This window comes from Callorhinus ursinus, unplaced genomic scaffold (genome assembly GCF_003265705.2).
Source record: "Callorhinus ursinus isolate GAN/ISIS: 27379988/994484 unplaced genomic scaffold, GSC_fseal_2.0 scaffold5, whole genome shotgun sequence".
NCBI classification, from domain to species: Eukaryota; Metazoa; Chordata; class Mammalia; order Carnivora; family Otariidae; genus Callorhinus; species Callorhinus ursinus.
This window is the reverse complement of record NW_027397067.1, coordinates 69,980,436-69,999,823: the sequence shown is the minus strand read 5'-3', so window position 1 is coordinate 69,999,823 and position 19,388 is coordinate 69,980,436. Positions and strand designations below refer to the sequence as shown.

The 19,388-nt window shown below is 43.8% G+C and overlaps 1 long non-coding RNA gene across 6 annotated transcripts in view; it reads right to left on the bottom strand.

Moving 5' to 3' along the window:
- The window catches only part of LOC112823393 (uncharacterized), a 379,174-nt gene that overhangs the window by 42,788 nt on the left and 316,998 nt on the right, over window positions 1–19,388 (bottom strand). Inside the window, exons 12-15 of one of the 6 annotated variants that reach the window (XR_012378344.1) lie at window positions 17,297–17,473; window positions 17,041–17,191; window positions 16,684–16,784; window positions 2,813–2,968 (exon numbers count right to left, since the gene is read on the bottom strand). The exons of 2 other annotated variants lie outside the window; for them this stretch is intronic. This is a non-coding gene — a long non-coding RNA (uncharacterized lncRNA). Of the gene's footprint in view, window positions 1–354; window positions 742–2,812; window positions 2,969–16,470; window positions 16,617–16,683; window positions 16,785–17,040; window positions 17,192–17,296; window positions 17,474–19,388 lie in introns of those variants that run through there. 3 more of the 6 variants (XR_012378348.1, XR_012378349.1, XR_012378345.1) reach the window with 3 other exon arrangements.

Here is a 19,388-nt window from a genome sequence, read left to right as displayed (position 1 = left end):
GAACTTTATCCTCTGACCACTGAGGAAGTCACCAAAGGACATTACCCATGTGAGTTCCTGAAAGATGACCCTGGCTGTAGCATTAATAAGAGCCTAGAAAGGGCCAAGGAGACCAGCTAAGGGATGTTCATTGTGATTCATTGACTGTATGGTTCCTTCTGATTTACCCTGGGGTAAAAGAAGGAGAAACGGCAAATTTGTACAGTATACAAACACCTTTTTTACAATTAAAAAAAAAATCTGCAAAAAACAAATGAGTTAAGTGTTCACGGAAGCCTTCAAACACCCAGGCAACACGCAAATGTGAGCTACACATCCCCTCAGGCTAAGGAAAGAATGCAGCTTCCAGTGAGGTACTGTTTCGAGGCACATCATATTTATTCATTTTATTCACACAGTGACTTACACCTATTTTTATATGAAACATCCATTGTTCCCAGAACATGAGGAGGAGAAGGGTGCTCGAGAAGCTTGCTAAGTGGAGGAAAAGGAGCAAGTTACAGATCGTTAAATTCAAAGGGGTATTTTAAAGTAAAAGTCCAAAGTATTTTTTCCTTTTTTGGTTTAACTCTTCATGCTCATGTGTCTTTTGGGTAAGTTTTCATTCATTTCTGTCCTGAGATTAGTGGCCAAACCCAAAGTAAATAACTAGTATTCGCTGAAGAAGGTATTCCCCTTCATCTTGATTCCCTTCTTCTGTTTTGGATAGTCTGTGTTCCTGTGGCTGCCATTTTGAGAGTTCTAAAAATAATATGTAAAGAGAGCTGATCAGTGAAGAGAAATCTGAGGTGAACAAGGAACTCAAAAATCAGCACCTTGAATTATTGCAGTTCTTCCTTTTTCACTGGGCAGAACACTTGATGACAATCCACCTGGCAGAAATTCCTGTCCACTTATCTTGTCAAGAACCTTGACTGACATACCATTATATACAGAATCAAGTCTAATTTCCTTCGCAGGACATTCAGAACCTACATGGGTTTGATCCCAAGCAACTTTCCAGCTATATCTTTCCCTGCTTCCCCACATCCTAGTCTCCTCAACATTCTCCAAACCATTATCTTCCATCCTGTGACGATGCTATCTTTCACGCCATGTGTCCACCCATCAAGGTCTTCAAACACCTAATGCCACGCTGAGATGCCACTTGAGGCACCTCAAGTGAGATGGAGGAGAGGGAATATATGTCAGTCATCTCTACTTGTCCTACCGTGATTAGCCCAGTGGCTGCGCACAGCAGGTCCTCGATATTGGCTTGTTTGCTGTTATGTTCCAATCCTTTATCCATCTACTTGTTCTTACCTGGGTCTTTTGTGACCAGATAAGGGTCAGGCCATTGCAGAAGGGCAGGGAAAGGAGCAAAGGCTTATGTGTTATGCATTATATATTAAATTATGTGTTATGCAGTCCTCAGGCTCATTCATTCATTACCTGTCATTTAGTAAGCACCTACAATGTGCCAGGCACTGTGCTGAGAACTTCACATGTATGATCACTCTCTCATTTACATTTCAATGAGATAGATATTATTACTAGTTTTATTAGTCAAAAAGGGAAACCCGGGCTCAGAGAGGTGGTGCAATTTGCCCAACATCACACAGCTAATTTGTGTCTGATCATAGAACAAAACCTATGGTCTTTCCATTATATGTCATTGCCCTAAGACAAATACCCTGACACAAAGGAGCTCACAGACTTGAAGGGGCTTTGAGTTTTATAGCCTGTTCCCTAACACCCATTTATTCCACAAATATCACATCAGGCGTCGGGAACACAGCTGTGAAGAACAGGCAGTGGTGGATGGGAGGGAAAAGGGGAAAACAATGAAATCCAAGAAAACCCAAGAAAGCAAAATAACTCATTCAAAAGATAAAACAAAAGAAGCGCATGTGCCTTATTCACATACTTTTTTTTAATTGTCAAATGAGGAACTCTACAAACTTGGGTGGGGTTTTCAACATGATTGGTCTAGCTGAAACCAAGGAGGAAGTGAAAGTCAAAGAAAGGAATGGAACATTGACTTGGGGATACTATCACAAATGTCCTGTTTTGTTTTTCAAACTCCTTAAGATATGAGTTCAAAGAGAAAATGTCTGACAATTTGCCGGGTAGCCATGAAATTGTATTGCTCAGGTCTCCTTATGTGGGAAGCATAGTTGACTGAATGTCCCAGCTGCTGGATCCGCTACTGTGTTCATGCCAAGGACACACCTCCCACAGGCTACTCACTGCCAATGACTAAGCATGACAAGGGTTCAAGTCCAGGCCCATTTCTTCAGGACATGGAACTGCTCGCAAGGGCAATTTGGGCTCTATCCAAATACTGGATCTTAGAAAAGCACTTCTGTCTCGGACTCTTTCTGCTGGTCCTTTCCTTCCTCCTCTCCTTTCACAGGTGTGAGACCTGCACCAGGGTCTGAAGGCTCTCCCTGCCTCCTCCTACTTCCTCCCTCTTTCTCTTCACAGGTGTTTCCTCCAGTGACTGTCTTGGGCATCTAACCCTGTCTTAGTGTGTGCTTCTCAGACGACCCAAACATCTACACTAGTCCATTCAGAGTTCCAGGCGGTCAAGTCAGAAATATTTTTAAACATATCCCTTTAGTTAGTTTGAATTGACATGGAGAGTTGGAAAGAACTTGCCATAGAAGAACAATTGTTCTCATGCTCCTTGACCCAAGGGCTTTCTAGCATCTGAAAGAACTCTCCTCTCAGACCAGCATAAGGAACCATAATAATAATTACAATGAAATCATTTCATCTTTTACTCTGCAATAACCAGTTAAATGCCATGGGTGGGTATTTAAATGCTCACGTTAGAGATTAAGAGGCCCAGAATAATGAGCAGGCTTGCCCGAAGTGACGATGTCTTAGTGGGTAGACAGGCATGGTGGAGATTGACTTTGCCCAGCTCCTGAACACCCCTCTTCTCCATGCTGCCACCATGACATACTCTTGGTTTCACACCCAACTGCAGGACAGAATCAATTCAGAATAGATTCAATCTTAAGGGGCCATTTTGGGTGACATGATCAGTCAATTCAACCCAAAGAACTTCATTTCTGCAAAATAAACATCAAATTCTACAGATTTTTTTAACCACCCTTCAGTGACAAGTCAGAGTCATTCTCGGCAACATGAGGCCCCATCAGGTTCTAAAGATAATCCCAGTGCCCAGCACCATGCCAAGAATGCAAGCAGTGCCTCGCAACTATTGGCGGGCTGTTGTTGGATGGACTGACTTTGGGTTTTCCCAGACGGCATCATCTTTTTTCAAAGATGACAACCACAGATGTCTTTGTAAAAAAAAAAAAAAAAAAAAAAAAAAAAGTGCTCATTTCAACGGCAAACTGATGACTATAGCATGTGGCAAGAGCAACTACAGATAGAATTTGTTGCACCCTTTCTTTGTTGCAGCCATTGCGCCAGAACCACCCTCAATTATTGTCCCATTTTGTAGATGAGAAAATTGAAGCTTAGATGTATTAAGCAACTTGCCCAGGATGTCATAGCTAATAAGTGACCGAGTTCAGATTCCACTCAGATTAGACAACTCCTCATCATTCTATCTCCTTCCCAGGGATACTCCAGGATTGAGCATAAAGTCCCCACTTTGGTCCAACAGTGGGGGATAAACAAGACTGAAATCACGAATAACCCAGGATAGTCACTTATTTAAAGAAATATTTCCCAGGGCTTCATTCAAACTAGATTGACAAAGTGATACCTAGAAAGGGTGTTTAGACCTTTTGAGCTATGAGCTAAGTGGAAGGGGCTTATAATAATCTCATTAAATGCTTGGTAACAAGCGCTTCCAAGATGCCTGGTGCATATCAAACCGTATCTCTTTAATATTTTCCACAGATCCTGTTATTTTGTTAACATTCTAATACAGGAGTTTAAAAACTCATAGAGAACTGCCCAGGGAGAGGACTGAAGGGGACGGATGACCTTGGCTCCCTGTCCTGGCTGTGCATGCAGTCCTCGAGCGCACAGCCAGCCTCATCTACCTGTCCTCTCATTGACCACGCTGACCAACCGACACCAAAGGCTGAAAATGGACAGTGTGATAGGCCATATTCACCTCTTACCGTGTTACCAAATTTAGGAAGCATCACCTGCAGATAGAAAGAATAGCTCCAGGACTGCCTACATCAGACTCAGAGAAGTGAGGAAACCAAAAGAATAAATAGGGGGAAAGGCAACTAGAAGGATATTCTAGTCATTATTTATCCATGCATTACTTTACTCATTCCCCAATAAATATATACTGAATGCTTATTTTAGATCAGGCACTGGGTTAGGAACTGGTAAACCAAACAGACATAAGAAGAAAATGACAAAAAAGGTATGGCAGACCCTGCCCACCCATGTGCCATGCCTCCTCTTTGCTTGTTCTAGCCCCAGTGAATGAATCATGACTCTTCTCAGCCAATCACAGTTACCACACTCCCTTTGGAAGCGACTGGTCTAAGGTTAGACATGTGACACATTTCTGGTCAATGGCACATAAAAAGAAGTTTGCAAGGGGCCTTCTTGGGAAGATTTCCTTCCGCAGCATAAAGGAAGTACATAAGGAGGAGGCCCTTTTTTGTTGCCTGCTTTCTTTCATCTTGTCTGAAATGATGCCGAGAGGACATGATGTTTAAAGCAGAGGCAGCTGTATTACAACCACGACGATAGTCATTGCCGGAACTCTGAGAATGGAAGAACAGAAAGACATGCAGAGCATGGGTCTTCAATGTCACATCAAAAGGTGACATGCATCAGAATCCAGCCAACATGTGATCAGTTCAGATAGGCTTAACCCTCGGTAGGATTTGCGGAGTGTCATGTTTTATTAATAACTACAATAAAGAAAGATGGAAATGTACGACATCCACTTATTCCAGCTCTATTTTGTAAGAGGCCATGTGTAAATATACATATATATGTATATATATATATTTTTTTTTTAAATATGCTCTTCTCCCAAGACTTGATCAAATTAAAAAAAAAAAGACTATATCTTTAATATCTTTTGCAGGAAACCACTTATTCTAAGAAGATTTACCATATAAGTAAGGTTCTTCTTAGGAGACAAGGAAAGTTCCAGTCTTCCAAATTCCCATTTTTCTCACCACAGACTAGCTTCGTGTATGTAGAGAAGGTGCACTAGTCCCAGTTAACAAAAAGTTGGAGGGAAAATATGCGGGAGGGCTCTCACCACTCACACTTGTTAAAGAGGTATTATAAACAAATACAAATTCTGAGAATAAGATTTCCCTGAAAGTACCCTGTCACTGCCAGGAAAATATTGCTTATCTTTAACACAGAAAAGAAAGGAAGGGATAAGCCTTGCCTAGAAAGTTCAGGAATATTTACAGTCTGTTGATGTGACCCTAGCACAACCCTTTAGATTCATACTGCTCAGACCATATAGTACAGGGGTCAGCAAATTACAACATGAGGGCCAATGGCCTATTGCCTGCTTTTGTAAATAAAGTTTTATTGGAACACAGCCACACCCATTTGTTTACGTATTATCTATGGTTGTTTTCACACTACACTGGCAGAGTTGAGTCTGCGACAGGGATCATTTCTTCCACAAAGCCTAAAATATTTACTGTCTGGCCCTTTATAGGAAAAGATTGTTGGGTGCTGGTATAGCCTAATAATATTAGCAATTATTATCAGTTACTGAACATCTACATTTATCACCGCTTTTGGTTCTCAGGACCTGTGGAGTAGGTACCTGGTCCCATATTTCCAAAAAAGAAGGAAAGTGAAGCTTAGGAGTTTTTAGTAACTTGCCCAAAGCAACAGAGACAGAGCGAGGATTCAAACCTAGACATGCACGTTTATTTACGAATATTTGTTGGTCCGCTACTATGTGCAGGCCATGCATTAAGTACAGGCGACACAGTGGTAAACAACACTGTGTAATCTTTGTCTCATAGAACTCAAGGTAGATGGAAAGAAATTGTTGTCAAACAGGTAATCACACAAATGCATATATCATATATGATGACCAGTTGTGCCAGATAAAGCTGTGAGACAAAAGAATAGAGCACTTGAGTGAAAAAAACAGGTGGTCAAGTTTAGGTGGGAAGGGAGGTTCCTTAGGCTGGGTTCCCAAGACAGCAAAGCCTGCAGTAAATATCACTTGTTAATGCTTTATTGGGAGGGGCAGTCTAGGACAGCAAGAGGAAAGGACAAGGGGAAGTGAAGGAATGAGGGAAAGCACACGCAAGGTGGTGTTTTACCAAGCCGGCATCAGCCTTGCAAGAAAATACAGCTGATGGCTCTGATGGATGAGCCATCTGGGACAACTGTGACTTGGAGAGCCCATTCAGGAGAAGAACAGAGAGAGATTTATCTGCTGGCTCCTTCCCGTCTCCTGTTTTCCCTGAGGAGAGCTGAGACAGCCTGAGGTGTGAGGAGGTCAGGGGATGCACCGGAGATTGGGCTTTCCATCAAGCAAGTCACCACAGCAAAGAAGGTCAGACAAGGCTGAAAAAAAATCTGGAAAACCCAAAAGAGTCCATCCTGGATCCTATTTGAGGAAGTTATGTTTCTACTGAAACCTGAGAAATGAAGTGAACGAATGGGAGGAAACTTAGTTCAGGTTAAGGAGAAAGGAAGTGCAAAGGCCCTGAGACAGGAGAGAAATTGGCATATTTGAGAAACTGAAGAAGTCTTGGGACTCAGGAGTTCCATTCCACAGGTCCATAACCCTGCTCCACTATTTACTAGCTATTTAACCTTGGGAAGTTTCTGAATGTCTCTGAGCTTCTATTTCTTCATCTATAAAAGGAAGATGATAATTGTCCCCATCTCATAGGGTAGTTGTAGGATTAAACAGCATCATATGTGTAAGCACTTAACACAGTGTTTGGCTCACAAAAGGCAAAAAATAATATTGGCCATTATCTTTATGATTATTATTACTGTTGTAATAATACTACTACTTACTCTGACCTATTGAATTAAAATAGCTGGAGAAGGGCCCTTGAATTGCATGGTTAAAAAAAAAAAAATCCCTGTGACAATTTGCATTACATATCAGTCTTCTGTAGAAGGATTATGCTTCCACACCCTTGCCACACTCCCTTCCAGGCCAGTAAATTTTCCTATTCTATTGTCAGATTTGGCTCACTGAAATTGTTTTGGCCAGTGGACTGTGAACCACATCCCTGCAAAAGTCTAAGGTGACTGCATACCTGAAGTTGGTCTCTTGCACTCCTGCTTTCTGTTAGAACAGCACTCTGTGCATAGGGCCTGCTCCTTCTCATGCAATCACAGACCAGGAAGACCTATGGAACTGACCCTTAAGCAACCTACACCCTGAAGCACAGCGATTGCTGAGCTGTAGGCATCCTGTGACATAAATGGAAAATAAATTTTCATTATTACAAGCCACTGTGATCTGGGTTATGCAGCAAAACTGATAGATACACTCTCTGTGATTCTTTTACAATGACATTATGGAAATATAAAACACTGAGGCCCTGCTCTAGGCTCTTAAGGGAGCTTCTTTTTTTCAGGGACAGATATCTGGCAGAGACTCCGGAAGACACAAGTGTGTATTGGGGTGGAGTGTGAAAGATGGCAGTATGAGAGAATTGACCCTACTAGCTGATGTTAAGAAATACCCAAAGCTAACATGAAGGCATTCACTCAAATCTCTCCATGCTCTGTGTTAGAGGGGCAACCCCTTTTTGGCCTTAACACACACCCCACCTTCTGCATGTCCCATCTGGGTGATTTCTGTTCCTTTCCAGGCATCTCGAGATGTGCATTTTCATTTTCTGCTGATAGCAGAGGTGTGGGGTGGGAAGGGTTGCAAGATCCCAGTTCCCAGTGAGTTTTTCTCCAGACCTCACTTGGCCCTTACACCACAGGTGATCCCAAAACAACTCCAAGCCCTTGGAAATGCTCATAGACCACCTTTGCTCTATGCTTTTCTCTAAGAACTATGTTAATAACAACATTCATAATTATACAATTTCGATGAAATATATATTAGAAACAAGACCTCTTTCTACTCTTACCAACACCTGCTCTCCCCTCCCATAGTGGTTAAGAGGGGAAATTCTGTCATCAGAATGCTTGCATTTAAATCCTGCTTGCCAGCTGTGTGGCCCTGGACAAGTTACCCAACTCCATGCCTGTATTTTCTCATGTGTAAATGGGGATTATAAAAGTAGTTCTATTGTAGGGCTATTCTGAGAATTATTTGAGTAAATACACATAAAGCTCTGAGACGGGTGCCTGGCATATAGTGAAATGCTCAAACAAATGTTAGCTTTTCACTATCTTTATGAATATGCCCAAGTATCTTGATCACATGGGCAGAGGCAGAATGAGAGATTACAAATTCCAACCTCCTCTAAATGCTAGAGATGGCCTGCGTCCCAGCCCTCTGCCATACCTCTCAGGATCCACCGCTGTTTTTGCCCTCACTCTGTTGTTCTGGTCTAGGCTGCGGGTGTTCTTACTAGCAGAAAATGAGCTGCAGCTCAAGACTGGAGTGGGAGCCTGCACAGCAGTGTCCAGGGAACCAGAGGAAGGAGGGGAAGGGGTGAAAAAAAGAAGAGAGGGCCTGAGGGCCTGAGTGCCATTCTAAGTGGGCTGCACTGAGGGGTGGGAGTACCCTGCACAGGGAAATCAGTCAGGACATTTCAAAAAGAAATTATTTATTTCATAATCCATTATGTACAGGAAAAACAGAGAAGCAGCCTTAGCCTCCCCAGTGTCCACTCAAACAATTCCGCTCTGGCCCAGACTTGCACGTCATCCTGGCATTGACCATCATCCCTGGAAAGTAACTTAATGGGGAATTATTCCCACACTCCCAACTCTGGTTAACATTTGTTGAGCACTTCCTACACAAGCCAGGCAATCCGCTAAGAGTTTTGTGTACATTAACTCCCTTGAAACTTCCCTCAAATCCTGTGAGGCCGGAATTGTAAAGATCCTCATTTTGGAGATGAGGATCCAATCTCTGAGAGGTTAAATAAACTGTGTAGGGTCACTGGCAAAGCCAGGAATCAACCTCAAGTTCAGCTGTGCTGCACTCTATGTCTGGTACCACTCTAGAGCATTTACAGTCCAGTAAATGCTGACAATGATGACCAAGATGAGGAGACAGGCGGGGGGTTCCAGAACAAGACATCTCCCTGTCTCCTCTCTGTCCCTTTCTGAAGCCCTCCCTTCATATTTCCTCCTTCCTGGTACCAATAGCCTGCTGTACTTTTTATCCTCTCTTATCTTTGTCAGAAGGTTGTCGCCATTACCAAGAAGAGTTTCTCATGATTCAGAGGGAATCTCTGAACATCTATGACTCAGCCTGCTCTGGGGTAGATGCAGCTGCCGGATACTCCAGAAGGAGTCAGGGACTTGGCTTTGAGTCCATCATCTGTCACTAGTTACATGGCCTTGGCCAAGTCACCTGACTTCAGTGAGCCTTCTGGATAAATGATATGTGTCCTACAAACACTGTATTCTTGGAAGGTGGCTGTGATGTCACCCCTTCCCACCTTCTCTTCCCATCAAATCCTCTCGAGAGAGAGATTCTGCTTCTTCTCTACTCCCCCAGGTATGCTACACAAACCAAAACAACAGCACGTTCTGGAAAGCCATCTTCCCAAGACCAGGCTCATCTGGTGGCCACAGTGCTCTGTGTAAGTCCTTTCTCCCTTAGAGCACAGCAGTGCAGCTTAGTCCAGCTGTCCTCAGACATGAGTGTGCATCAGGATACACGGAAGGCTGCTACCACCCGGAGGGCAGGGCCCCACATCCAGACTTTCTGATTCAGTATCCCTAACACGTTGCTGGTTGATATCAATGCTGTATCTTAGGACCACTTTGAGAACCACTGATATCATCTTAATATCTGAGAAGTACTTACAGAGGCAGGATTAAGTACTCAGACTACCTCTTGCCAATTCCCAGCTCTTCTGCTTTCTGGCTGTGCAATCTTGGACAAGTCAATTTCTGTGAGCGTCAGTCCCTTTATCTGTATATGGACATGACAATGATGTGTACCTCATAAGGTTAGTGCAAGGAAGGGTGAGCTCCTGCTGAGAGCCTTCAGCATTCTGCCCGACACTTAGTAAGTGCTCTGTTTGTGAGTTCTTAAGGTTCAAGGGGTTCTAAAGCCCTTGGGGTCATTTAACCTGTATCTGCTCACTCTGCTACACCCCTCAACCCCCAGAAACAACATCTATTGCCACTACTGAATGTGTCTCTATTCCGGGAGCTGCCCAGAAATGAAGGCAAGCTTCAGAGCAAAACAGTAATTAGATAACGACAATGAGCCAAACATGTCGAATCCCCAGGCTGGTGGCTGGGAAAAGGTCAGGCTTCTCAGATTCTTGCTATAGGGAAAAAACTCAGGACATGCCATCAAAAGCTCAGAATTTCTGGGTGCCTGGTGGCTCAGTCAGTTCAGCATCTGCCTTCAGCCCAGCTCATGATCCCAGGGTCCTGGGATTGAGCCCTGTGTCCGGGCTCCCTGGGAGCCTGCTTCTCCCTCTCCCTCTGCCTGCCCCTCCCCCTGCTTGTGCACGCTCTCTCTCTCTCTCTCTCTCTCTCAAATAAATAAATAAGCTCAGAATTTGGATCTAGGCCCTACTAGGTTTTGCCTGGGTAATCTTAGACAAGTTCAATGCAATCTCTGAGACTCAGTTTCCTCATCTGTTCAGTGGGGACAATAATGCTTACCTCAAACTGAGTGAGCTGCCAGTTTGTTTTGTAAGCTATGATTCTCCTAGTTGTGAGAAACCCAGCAGCTACCTAAATATTTGTGCCCCTACTGCTCCCAGCAATTCAGCCCGCACTCCCTGCCCACCTGGTTGTTCCGCCATCTGGACGCATACTTAGTGGACCCTCATTTCTGGGAAAGGCCAGGACACTCCACTCAATCAGCTTTCCCTGGCCTCAGCCTATCCGTGTTTCTGGGGAACAGTACTGGCCTATGTACCCAACTACAGGTCATCCCCCAAAAAAGTAATGTTCAGCAAAGGCTAGCAAGAGTCATGGTCAGCTACAGCCCTAAACCCCTCAAGAGACAAGATTCATGATAATGTTCATTTTCCTTCCTCTTCTCTTTCCCCCAAGAAGTCAATTTCACCCATCACTGGACATACTTTGAAAGACCTCAGAAAATCCCAGAGGAAAGCACCAAAGATTGTTTTTATCAGTTTGTTCCATTCCCCTTGTTTGCTTAGTAATCCTGGTAAACTACTTTGTGCAAACAGAAACCTTTTTCATTCTATTGAGTTCTTGCCTGGGGCACTGTTGCCTCAATCTTAAGGTTTGGGGGTAGGTGGAGAAAGCACTTTGGATTTAAACTTCTTGATAAGTGGGCATGGGACAAAAATGAAAGAACACCCACTGGCCATTTATTTATTCATACAACCCCCTTGAGGGCGTTGGATAGGAGTGGCTTTCTAGGTGTCCACATGGATGGTCTATTTTTTATTACCATTATTAATACCATCATCATTCTTGTTGTCATCATCATCAGAGGCTTGGGCCACAAACACAAGTTGTATTTGTAGAGTGTGAGTTACTCCAGGGGATCAGAGAGGGGAGCCCCCGGTCACCTGGTCAGTCATAGGCAAAGCCCTAGAGGAAAAGAAAACCTGGAAGTGTTTGGGTCCAGAAGGGGGGCAACAGCAGAACTTGCTGACCTGGTCTGAGCCAGGTACTCTGAACCAGGTGCACCTTAGAGAGACCCAAAACTCTGCCAGGTTAGAGTTTCCACACTGCCCCACTGACCCTCACCGAATTATCACAGCCAGCGGCATTCAGTGACCCTGCATGGGGCACCATGTCCACACCAGGAGCTGAGAGGATAATGAAACCTTCAGCTACAGTTTCCTAGCCTTCTTACCACATACTCTCTTCCCTCCTGAGCCTTTCCACACAATCCCTGGTCTTTACATTCTCCGTCTATGCGGTCTGGGCACCTGGCTTTTTTTTTGCCTGTTCCCATGCCTGGAACAGATTAGCGCTCTCCACAGCCTTAGCTCCAATTAATTCTTTGTTTTGTTTGATTTCTAGCCAACGGCCGGCAACTCCCTGGGTTTTACTCCCAGTTGCTCAAATAAATAAACCAAATGTTAATTTGTTGCTCTTTGATTACAATTAAGTGCAGAGATGGTGGAACCTGAAATACTGTTTGTCGAGGCGTCCTCTGTAGCACAGTGGTGGCACTGAGTTTGGGTTTGGTTTGGTTTAGTGGGGGAAGGGGACGCCCCTTCTTTGACGTCCATTATCTCATTGGATTCTCTCAATGGCCTCGCAAAGTGGACAGGACAGGAATTATTATCTGCAGGTTGCAGATGAGGAAACCAGGCTCAGAAAGATGAAATAAGTTGCCCAAAGCCACACAGCTCAGAAGCAGCTCACTAGGGCTAAAACTCAACCTGACTCCCCGTTCAACAAAGCTGTTGTGGCCACATGGCTCTGTCCCCCATCAGCTCATCATGTGGGATAATAATAATACTTTATATGATAGAGTTTCACAGACATTTTCTGGGTTATCCAGAGTGCATTCTATAGAGCAGCAGTTGCATGAAACACTGTAAGAAAAAAATTCTGCGGTCAAGTAGGTCTGCAATAAGCTATATACTATATTCTATTCTTGGAGATCTAGTATATTGATTAGAACATGAAAACCTCTGAGAAGTTCCGCTGTACAAGACTTATACAAACTTATGACCGAGAATTGTCTGAACGTATTTGACTCTGGGGAGGCCAGAGTGGAAGCAAGGAGATCATGTTCCAGCAACACACACAAGAGACTAGGCATGTTTGGACAAAGAGGGACAGCAGCAAGGTGGTGAGACATGGGTAGATTCTGGACATATTTCAGATGCAGAGCCAACCAGATTTGTTGGTGGAGAGGATGTAGGGTGTAAGCAAATAAGAAGCGGCCAGGATGGCTCAGAGCTGTTAGGCCTCAGCTACTAGATGAGAAGAATGGCCACTTCCTTAAGAAGCTCTCCCTGGACTAAGAGCTCCACCCTACCATTGCAGCTTCCTACAGCATCTGATCCCCAGCCTTCAGAGGTCGCAGTTTTCATTTTACCTGTTGATGAGATCACTGCCAATGGCTGAGCTTACAATTTTTTCCTTACTACTGTATCTCCAGTGTCTGGCACATTGTAGTCAATAAATCTTTGCTAAATAAATGAATGAACAGAGACTATCATACAGTAGTTGCTTAACAAATTGTAGCTACCATACTATTAACCAACCCAGTACGCAGGCATTATGAATATAACTAGTTGATTAGTATGCAGAGGGCTGCTTGGAGGGAGGTGGGAGGGGCTTGACTGCTAACTGGTTGGAGGACCCATTTCTAATCTAGAGCCCTGTCCTTCCATCTCTCGACTTGGGTAAGCCCCTTCCCCTCTCTGAGTCCGGTTCTTCTGATCTCATTCAACAAGAGGTAGGATAATAGGATTTCCATCAAACTGCACCTCGCTGCCCACGAATCTAAGTGGAAACCAGGCCTGTATCCTCTGGAATGTGTGATACAGGACAGCCCAACAGAGACCAGGTCTGATCAAATGCTCCACGATCTCGCCCAGCTTAAGTTCTGGACATGCACAAAAAAGAAGAATGCAGTGGTAGCTAGAGTCACCAAGAAGGCTTACTGGAGGTTCTCTCTCCTTCCACGAGTCTGAAGTAACAGATGAATATGGTGATGTTTGGCGGAGAAAAACAACAACAACAACAACAAAAATTCTTCTGGTTTTTCTTACCCCTAGTCCAATTGGCAAGACTATAAGAAGAGCTTGCCCCTTTCCCGCCCCTAAAGAGGGATCACTGAGCAAAAGCCACTTATTCTATTAGACGTCACTTTTCACCTTGCTTTATGCATCTGAAGTAGTCTTTCTTTTCTCCTCCAGTTAGGAATACACAAAAATACACTTCCCATCGGGACCTTTTTTGATCCATTCCCCCTAAAGGTTGGTCTTGGATCCCTGGATCTGGGTAGCTTGCATGACCAGGAGCCTCACCACAAGGCAAAGACTGGGTCCCCAAAGTTTCAGCAGCTCTGTCTATGATAGCTCTCTCAGGGAGGGCTCCTGAGCAAATGATTTTCAGTTTCAGTTCATTTGTTTTTGTTTTCCATTTGGTTGCTCAGGGCAAACATCTACCCTGAGAGTTTCTCCCCTGGGGACCATCCACTCTCTCGTTGCTTGTCTTGGTGCAGATGTGTAAGGGTCCCCTAGTGCTGAGGCTCTGCTTGCCTCTTTCGTTCTCCAGAAGAGGTCACTACTTGATTAAGAAAAACGGTAATCCCCCCCAGCCCCCCAGTGCCAATCAATGCACAGTTACCAGCCATTAATAACCAAACCCCCAAAGCCACCCAGTCCTTCCTAATATTCTCGCTATTGATTCTATTATCACTGCCATCGTGAAAAATACTCACAGCACCATGTGGTGATTATCACCACCTCAGTCTCGCTTTACAAAGATCTCAGCATGACTATCACTTTATTTCTGCCTCACACTGTCCCAGGCCAAGCCCTGGATATTTGCTCAGCTCTGGCAGCCTGGGGATGTGGGGTCAGCCTAAACTCTCTGACGTCTGTGGTAGGTGGAGGCCACTACTCTTCAACAAGACTCCAAAAAAAGAGAGTCTGTACCAGCAAATGGAGGAGGTTGGATATAGCCCGCCCCCAAAATGAAAGTCTATGAGAGCCCACCACACACGGGATTGGATGCAGCCTTATAAATCCAGTGGTTCTGGCAAAGAAGATGTGGACCACTTTAGCATCTATAGTAAATATCAATCACATCTAGAATTTAATAAGCACCTAGTATGAATTGAGCAAGATAATGAGTGCTATATACACACGTCATCACATTTAAATTTCACAACTGCCCCTGCAAGGGGTTTTCTGTATTCTATTTCACAGAAAAGGGACCTGAGGCTCAGAGAGGCAAGATAACTTTCCCGGTGTTGCTCAGCTTGCAGTTAGAATTATAACTCAGATCTAGACATCTAAGCAAAGCACCAGCTCTTTCTCCCACCTGATACTATGATCTCCTGGCAAGACCAGCTAACCCTGCATTTCCTTAGCAAGAGGACTTTGACGGAAGAAGGATGAAGAATCGATGGTAACCAGGTTGGAGCGGACACTGTTGATAAGAGTTTGAACCAAGTTGGCATCTGAAGTCATCCCCCAAAATGAGAGGGAAGCAATCAGCTACTAGGATAATTCTAACAGTACATTTATTTCCAGTTTTTACATTTTATCCTATGGCTCAAACAACTAACAGGCAAGTGTTTGTTGAGCAGAACACTGTGATGTTAGGTCCTATGGAGGATGCAAGAACAAGTAACCTTGAAATCTTACTGTTTCCCTATATGCTAGAAAAGCTATGCAGCAGTTTGAATTATATGGCCTCAGATATTAAGTGACAAGGGTCCCAAGGGGGGATAGTCAGAAGAATTTCACAAAAGAATTAACTTTTGTTAGCACACCACTGAACATTAGGTTATGGACGAATAAAACAGAGACAAGGCAGTATATACTTAGAAGGGGGAATGACATCTGCAAAGGCAGAGAGACGGTGAGATTAGCCCAGCCTAGAGTGGAGAGTTGATAATGTAGTGAGAGAGAAGGGGATTAAAAAGCAGGTTGAGGGGCGCCTGGGAGGCCCAGACTTTAAGCGTCTGCCTTCAGCTCAGGTCGTGATCCCAGGGTGCTGGGATCGAGCCCGGCATCGGGCTCCCTGCTCGGCGGGAGGCCTGCTTCTCCCTCTCCCACTCCCCCTGCTTGTGTTCCCTCTCCCGCTGTGTCTTTCTCTGTCAAATAAATAAATAAATTCTTAAAAAAAAAAAAAGTTTGAAACAGATATATGCATGTATTTTGAATTTCTAGCTTAAGGGGCTTAATATTTACATCGAAAGCAATGGGAATCTGAGGGAGGTATTTGAACTAGTTAGGCACATGTCCAGCACCCACCAGAGTTCTTGGAAGCTAACAGATATTCGATACATGTTTGCTAAGTGAGTGAATGACTGAACACTATGTATAGGATGGGCCAGCAAGAAGAGAGAACAAATCAAGGACACCGATTAGGAGCCTATCCCACTTAGCAGTCTGCATGATACAGATAGAAATAGAAAAGCCACAGAAAGCTTAGAGACAATGAAAAAGACATCATAAAAGGAAAAGAAAATTATTCCTATTCCAGCACTATTTTCTGATTGGTAGTTTGCACCAAGAACAGAGGGAAACAATCTACTAACCTCCAAATAATTCAAGACTCCATAAATCTACCAGTGGAACCAAAGATGCTTGTGCGTATCTCTGGAAGTCCAGAGATAAGTCAAGAGAGAAAAAGGAGAAAAAATTTTAAAACAGAAAGTAAAAACATAAAAACTCACACATGTTAAGTTTTGGAGCCAATGTTTCATCTTTCTGCCGACTGGTTCATTGATATTCAACGTACCTGTGGTGAATGCACAAGCACAGAACAGCAGGTCTTATGTCCAATTTGCAGATGGGAAAAGTGAGACAGAGAAGCCCAACACCTCACAGCGACTTGACTCCAAGTAATCTGGATGTAAGTCCTGTTAGTTTTTTGTTTGTTATTGTTGTTTTCTATGATCCCATATGGCAGAAGGAGAAAGGAGAAAACAGAAAGAAAAATATAGAGAAAAATACAAACCTAAGAAGTCCCACTGGTAGACGGCTGGGGAAATACGTGGTGAGGCTGCATGAACCTACGCTCAACTTTTCTCTTTGCCGTAGGAACGCTCATATGTTTACCTAAAAGGATGAGCAGTGAATCATAATCCATTTTCTCTCCTGACAGTATATATTTTCTTTTTAATGCAGAGAGATGGCATATATGTACTTGGCATTTTTTAACAAGTCTGTGTTAGGTCAGTAAATGCCTGCCTTCCCCATTTCGCTCCCTGCATCATCACGTACAAATTCCAGCAGATGCCAGGGAGCTCTCCCCCAAGCCAGTAAGCCCCAGAGTTACATAAAGCTACACCCTTCTAACCAAACAAGATCTTACCACTGGGAACAAGTCGCTTGGTTTCAGCAATTTGGTTTCTTGACAAGAGCCAGAAAGTGCTGAGATCCCCTCCCTGGAAGGATCAGAAACCTGGAAGAAGTCATAGATGGCATATTCCTCATGCTCAGCATCCTTCTTCATGACACGGGACCTACCAAGGGGATGACAGAGGTACCATAAAAGCTTTACAAGGCACAGTGGAGCACAAAGGCTCCAAGCCACAGTTGCCTTCATAAAGATCAGCGGTTGTGCTCACCTCTCTCATAAAGCTTCAACAGAAAGGTTGGCCAGATTCCTTTCTGTGTCTTGGGAAGCCCCAACAAGTTATGCTTCTTCATTATGATTCATTCAGACTCACTGAGTTCCGCTGACAAAGGAGGAATGATCCAGAGTTAGCCTCCAACGTAACTAGCGACTTCTTAGAGATTGTCACCTGAAAAATGTGTTTGAGTTTTAAGCCACAACAGCCAATGACACCCCACTGAAGGCTCACAAGGTGATACCTCTTCACCTGGGCCACCTTCTGCCTTTTCTCTGGTCCCCTGCCAACACCGCCGCCTAGCCTTGCTCCCTAAGAAAAATGGCTCCTTTCGGAAACCAGAATCCAGGGTTACTGGGATATATGAAAACCCCTATAGACAGGAGCTACCCCATATTACGGAGCAGCTCACCAGCACACGTGGGTGAAGGGGTGAAGGGGTGAAGGTCATGCAGGGACATTGTTCCCTTCAGCCCTGTGGGTAGCTCAAGCCCCCAGGGAGGTTGGCTTCCAGCATATTCTTCTCTTTGCCCTCTGCCCTTGTTTATGCGTCCCTAAATTATCCTTTCTTACACATGCCAAGAAGTTTAAAAAAAGAAGTTGGAAAACACTGTCATCGATTATTTTGGGAACACCTTGGTAAAGCCTTTTAAGGGACAACTGGGCAGAATTTATCAAATGCCTCAAAAAGTGCATGCCTTTTAAGCCAGAGATGCCACCACTAGTGATGTATTCTAGGCTGACAATTAGGTATAAAACTGTAAAAGTATAAGGATGCTCATCACATGTTGTTTATAATGAGGAAACGTTAGAAACAATTTATATGTCTACAAATAGGGCTTTTGTTAAGATCATTATGGTAGAATCATTCAAAATCGTATAAAAATCATTTCATTAATCTGGCAGGAAATTTATGATATATTAAGTAAAGAAAAGATCAAAAGACAGTAGTTGGAAGTAGTATTACATTTTTGTTGAAAAACAGAACATTAAAAGAATAGAATATATTAACATGGTCATATATTCACAAATATATATATTACAAATATAATAAAAGCCTGTGGCATGGTGGTATGGGGATGGCTTGGTGTATAATCGCTACTATGGTGGTGGTATTGCCTTAAAATTTGGCATTTCTAAAGTTAGGCAGTGGCTCCTGGGTGGCTCAGTCGGTTAAGCATCTGCCTTGGGCTCAGGTCATGATCTCAGCGTCCTGGGATCGAGCCCCACTTTGGGCTCCCTGCTCAGCCGGGACCCTGCTTCTCCCTCTGCCCGCCGCTCCCCCTGCTTGTGCACGTGCTCTCTCTCTGTGTCAAATAAATAAATAAAATCTCTAAAATTATTTTACAAATTAAAAAAATTAAAAAATAAAGTTAGACAAAGGTGAAGCCCTGAGGATAAGGGAGAAGGTCTTTTCCAAAGTGGAAAATCCCTGCTGTGGTCAGTCCCTCAGGAATAAGGGTGTGTATCTTAGCAATTAAGCATTAAAAAAAAGAGATTTCCTTCTTGGATCTTTTGTTCCCTGGTAATCTCCTTGAAAGTCTATAAGATCCATAATCCTTCAGAGTGAACTAGTCAAGGGAGGAGATGTCAAGGTCAAAGCTGAATTCTGGGTCATTTTCTTTGTGCAATCCCTTAAGAAGTTTTAAAATCTTTTCTACATTTTGATCTGTTCTGGGGAGCCAATAATAATGATTGCAATAACCACCATTTGGGGGCCAGGCACTTAATATCCATTATTTCCAATCCCCCTCCTTCCCCATAGCTGCGCGAGATGGAAAGGAACATTTTCGTGTTGCAGGAAGAAAGAGCTAACAATCCTGAGCATTTATACTAAGCCAGACACTCTTCAGGCCTCTGCCTCGACTCTCATTAATTCCTCACGACAACCTCCAAAAGTACTGATTCGCTCCCACTTTACTGTTGAGGAAGCCAAGGAGGAGCTACAGAGAGATGAGTAGCCGCCCTCCCAAGGTCACACAGCTTGTTCGTGGGGGGGATGGGACTCAGATTCAGGTGGTTTGACCCTAGAAGTTCTAACTGCTAAGATCTACTCCCAAATGACGGAAACACAGGAAGGGGGCTTATC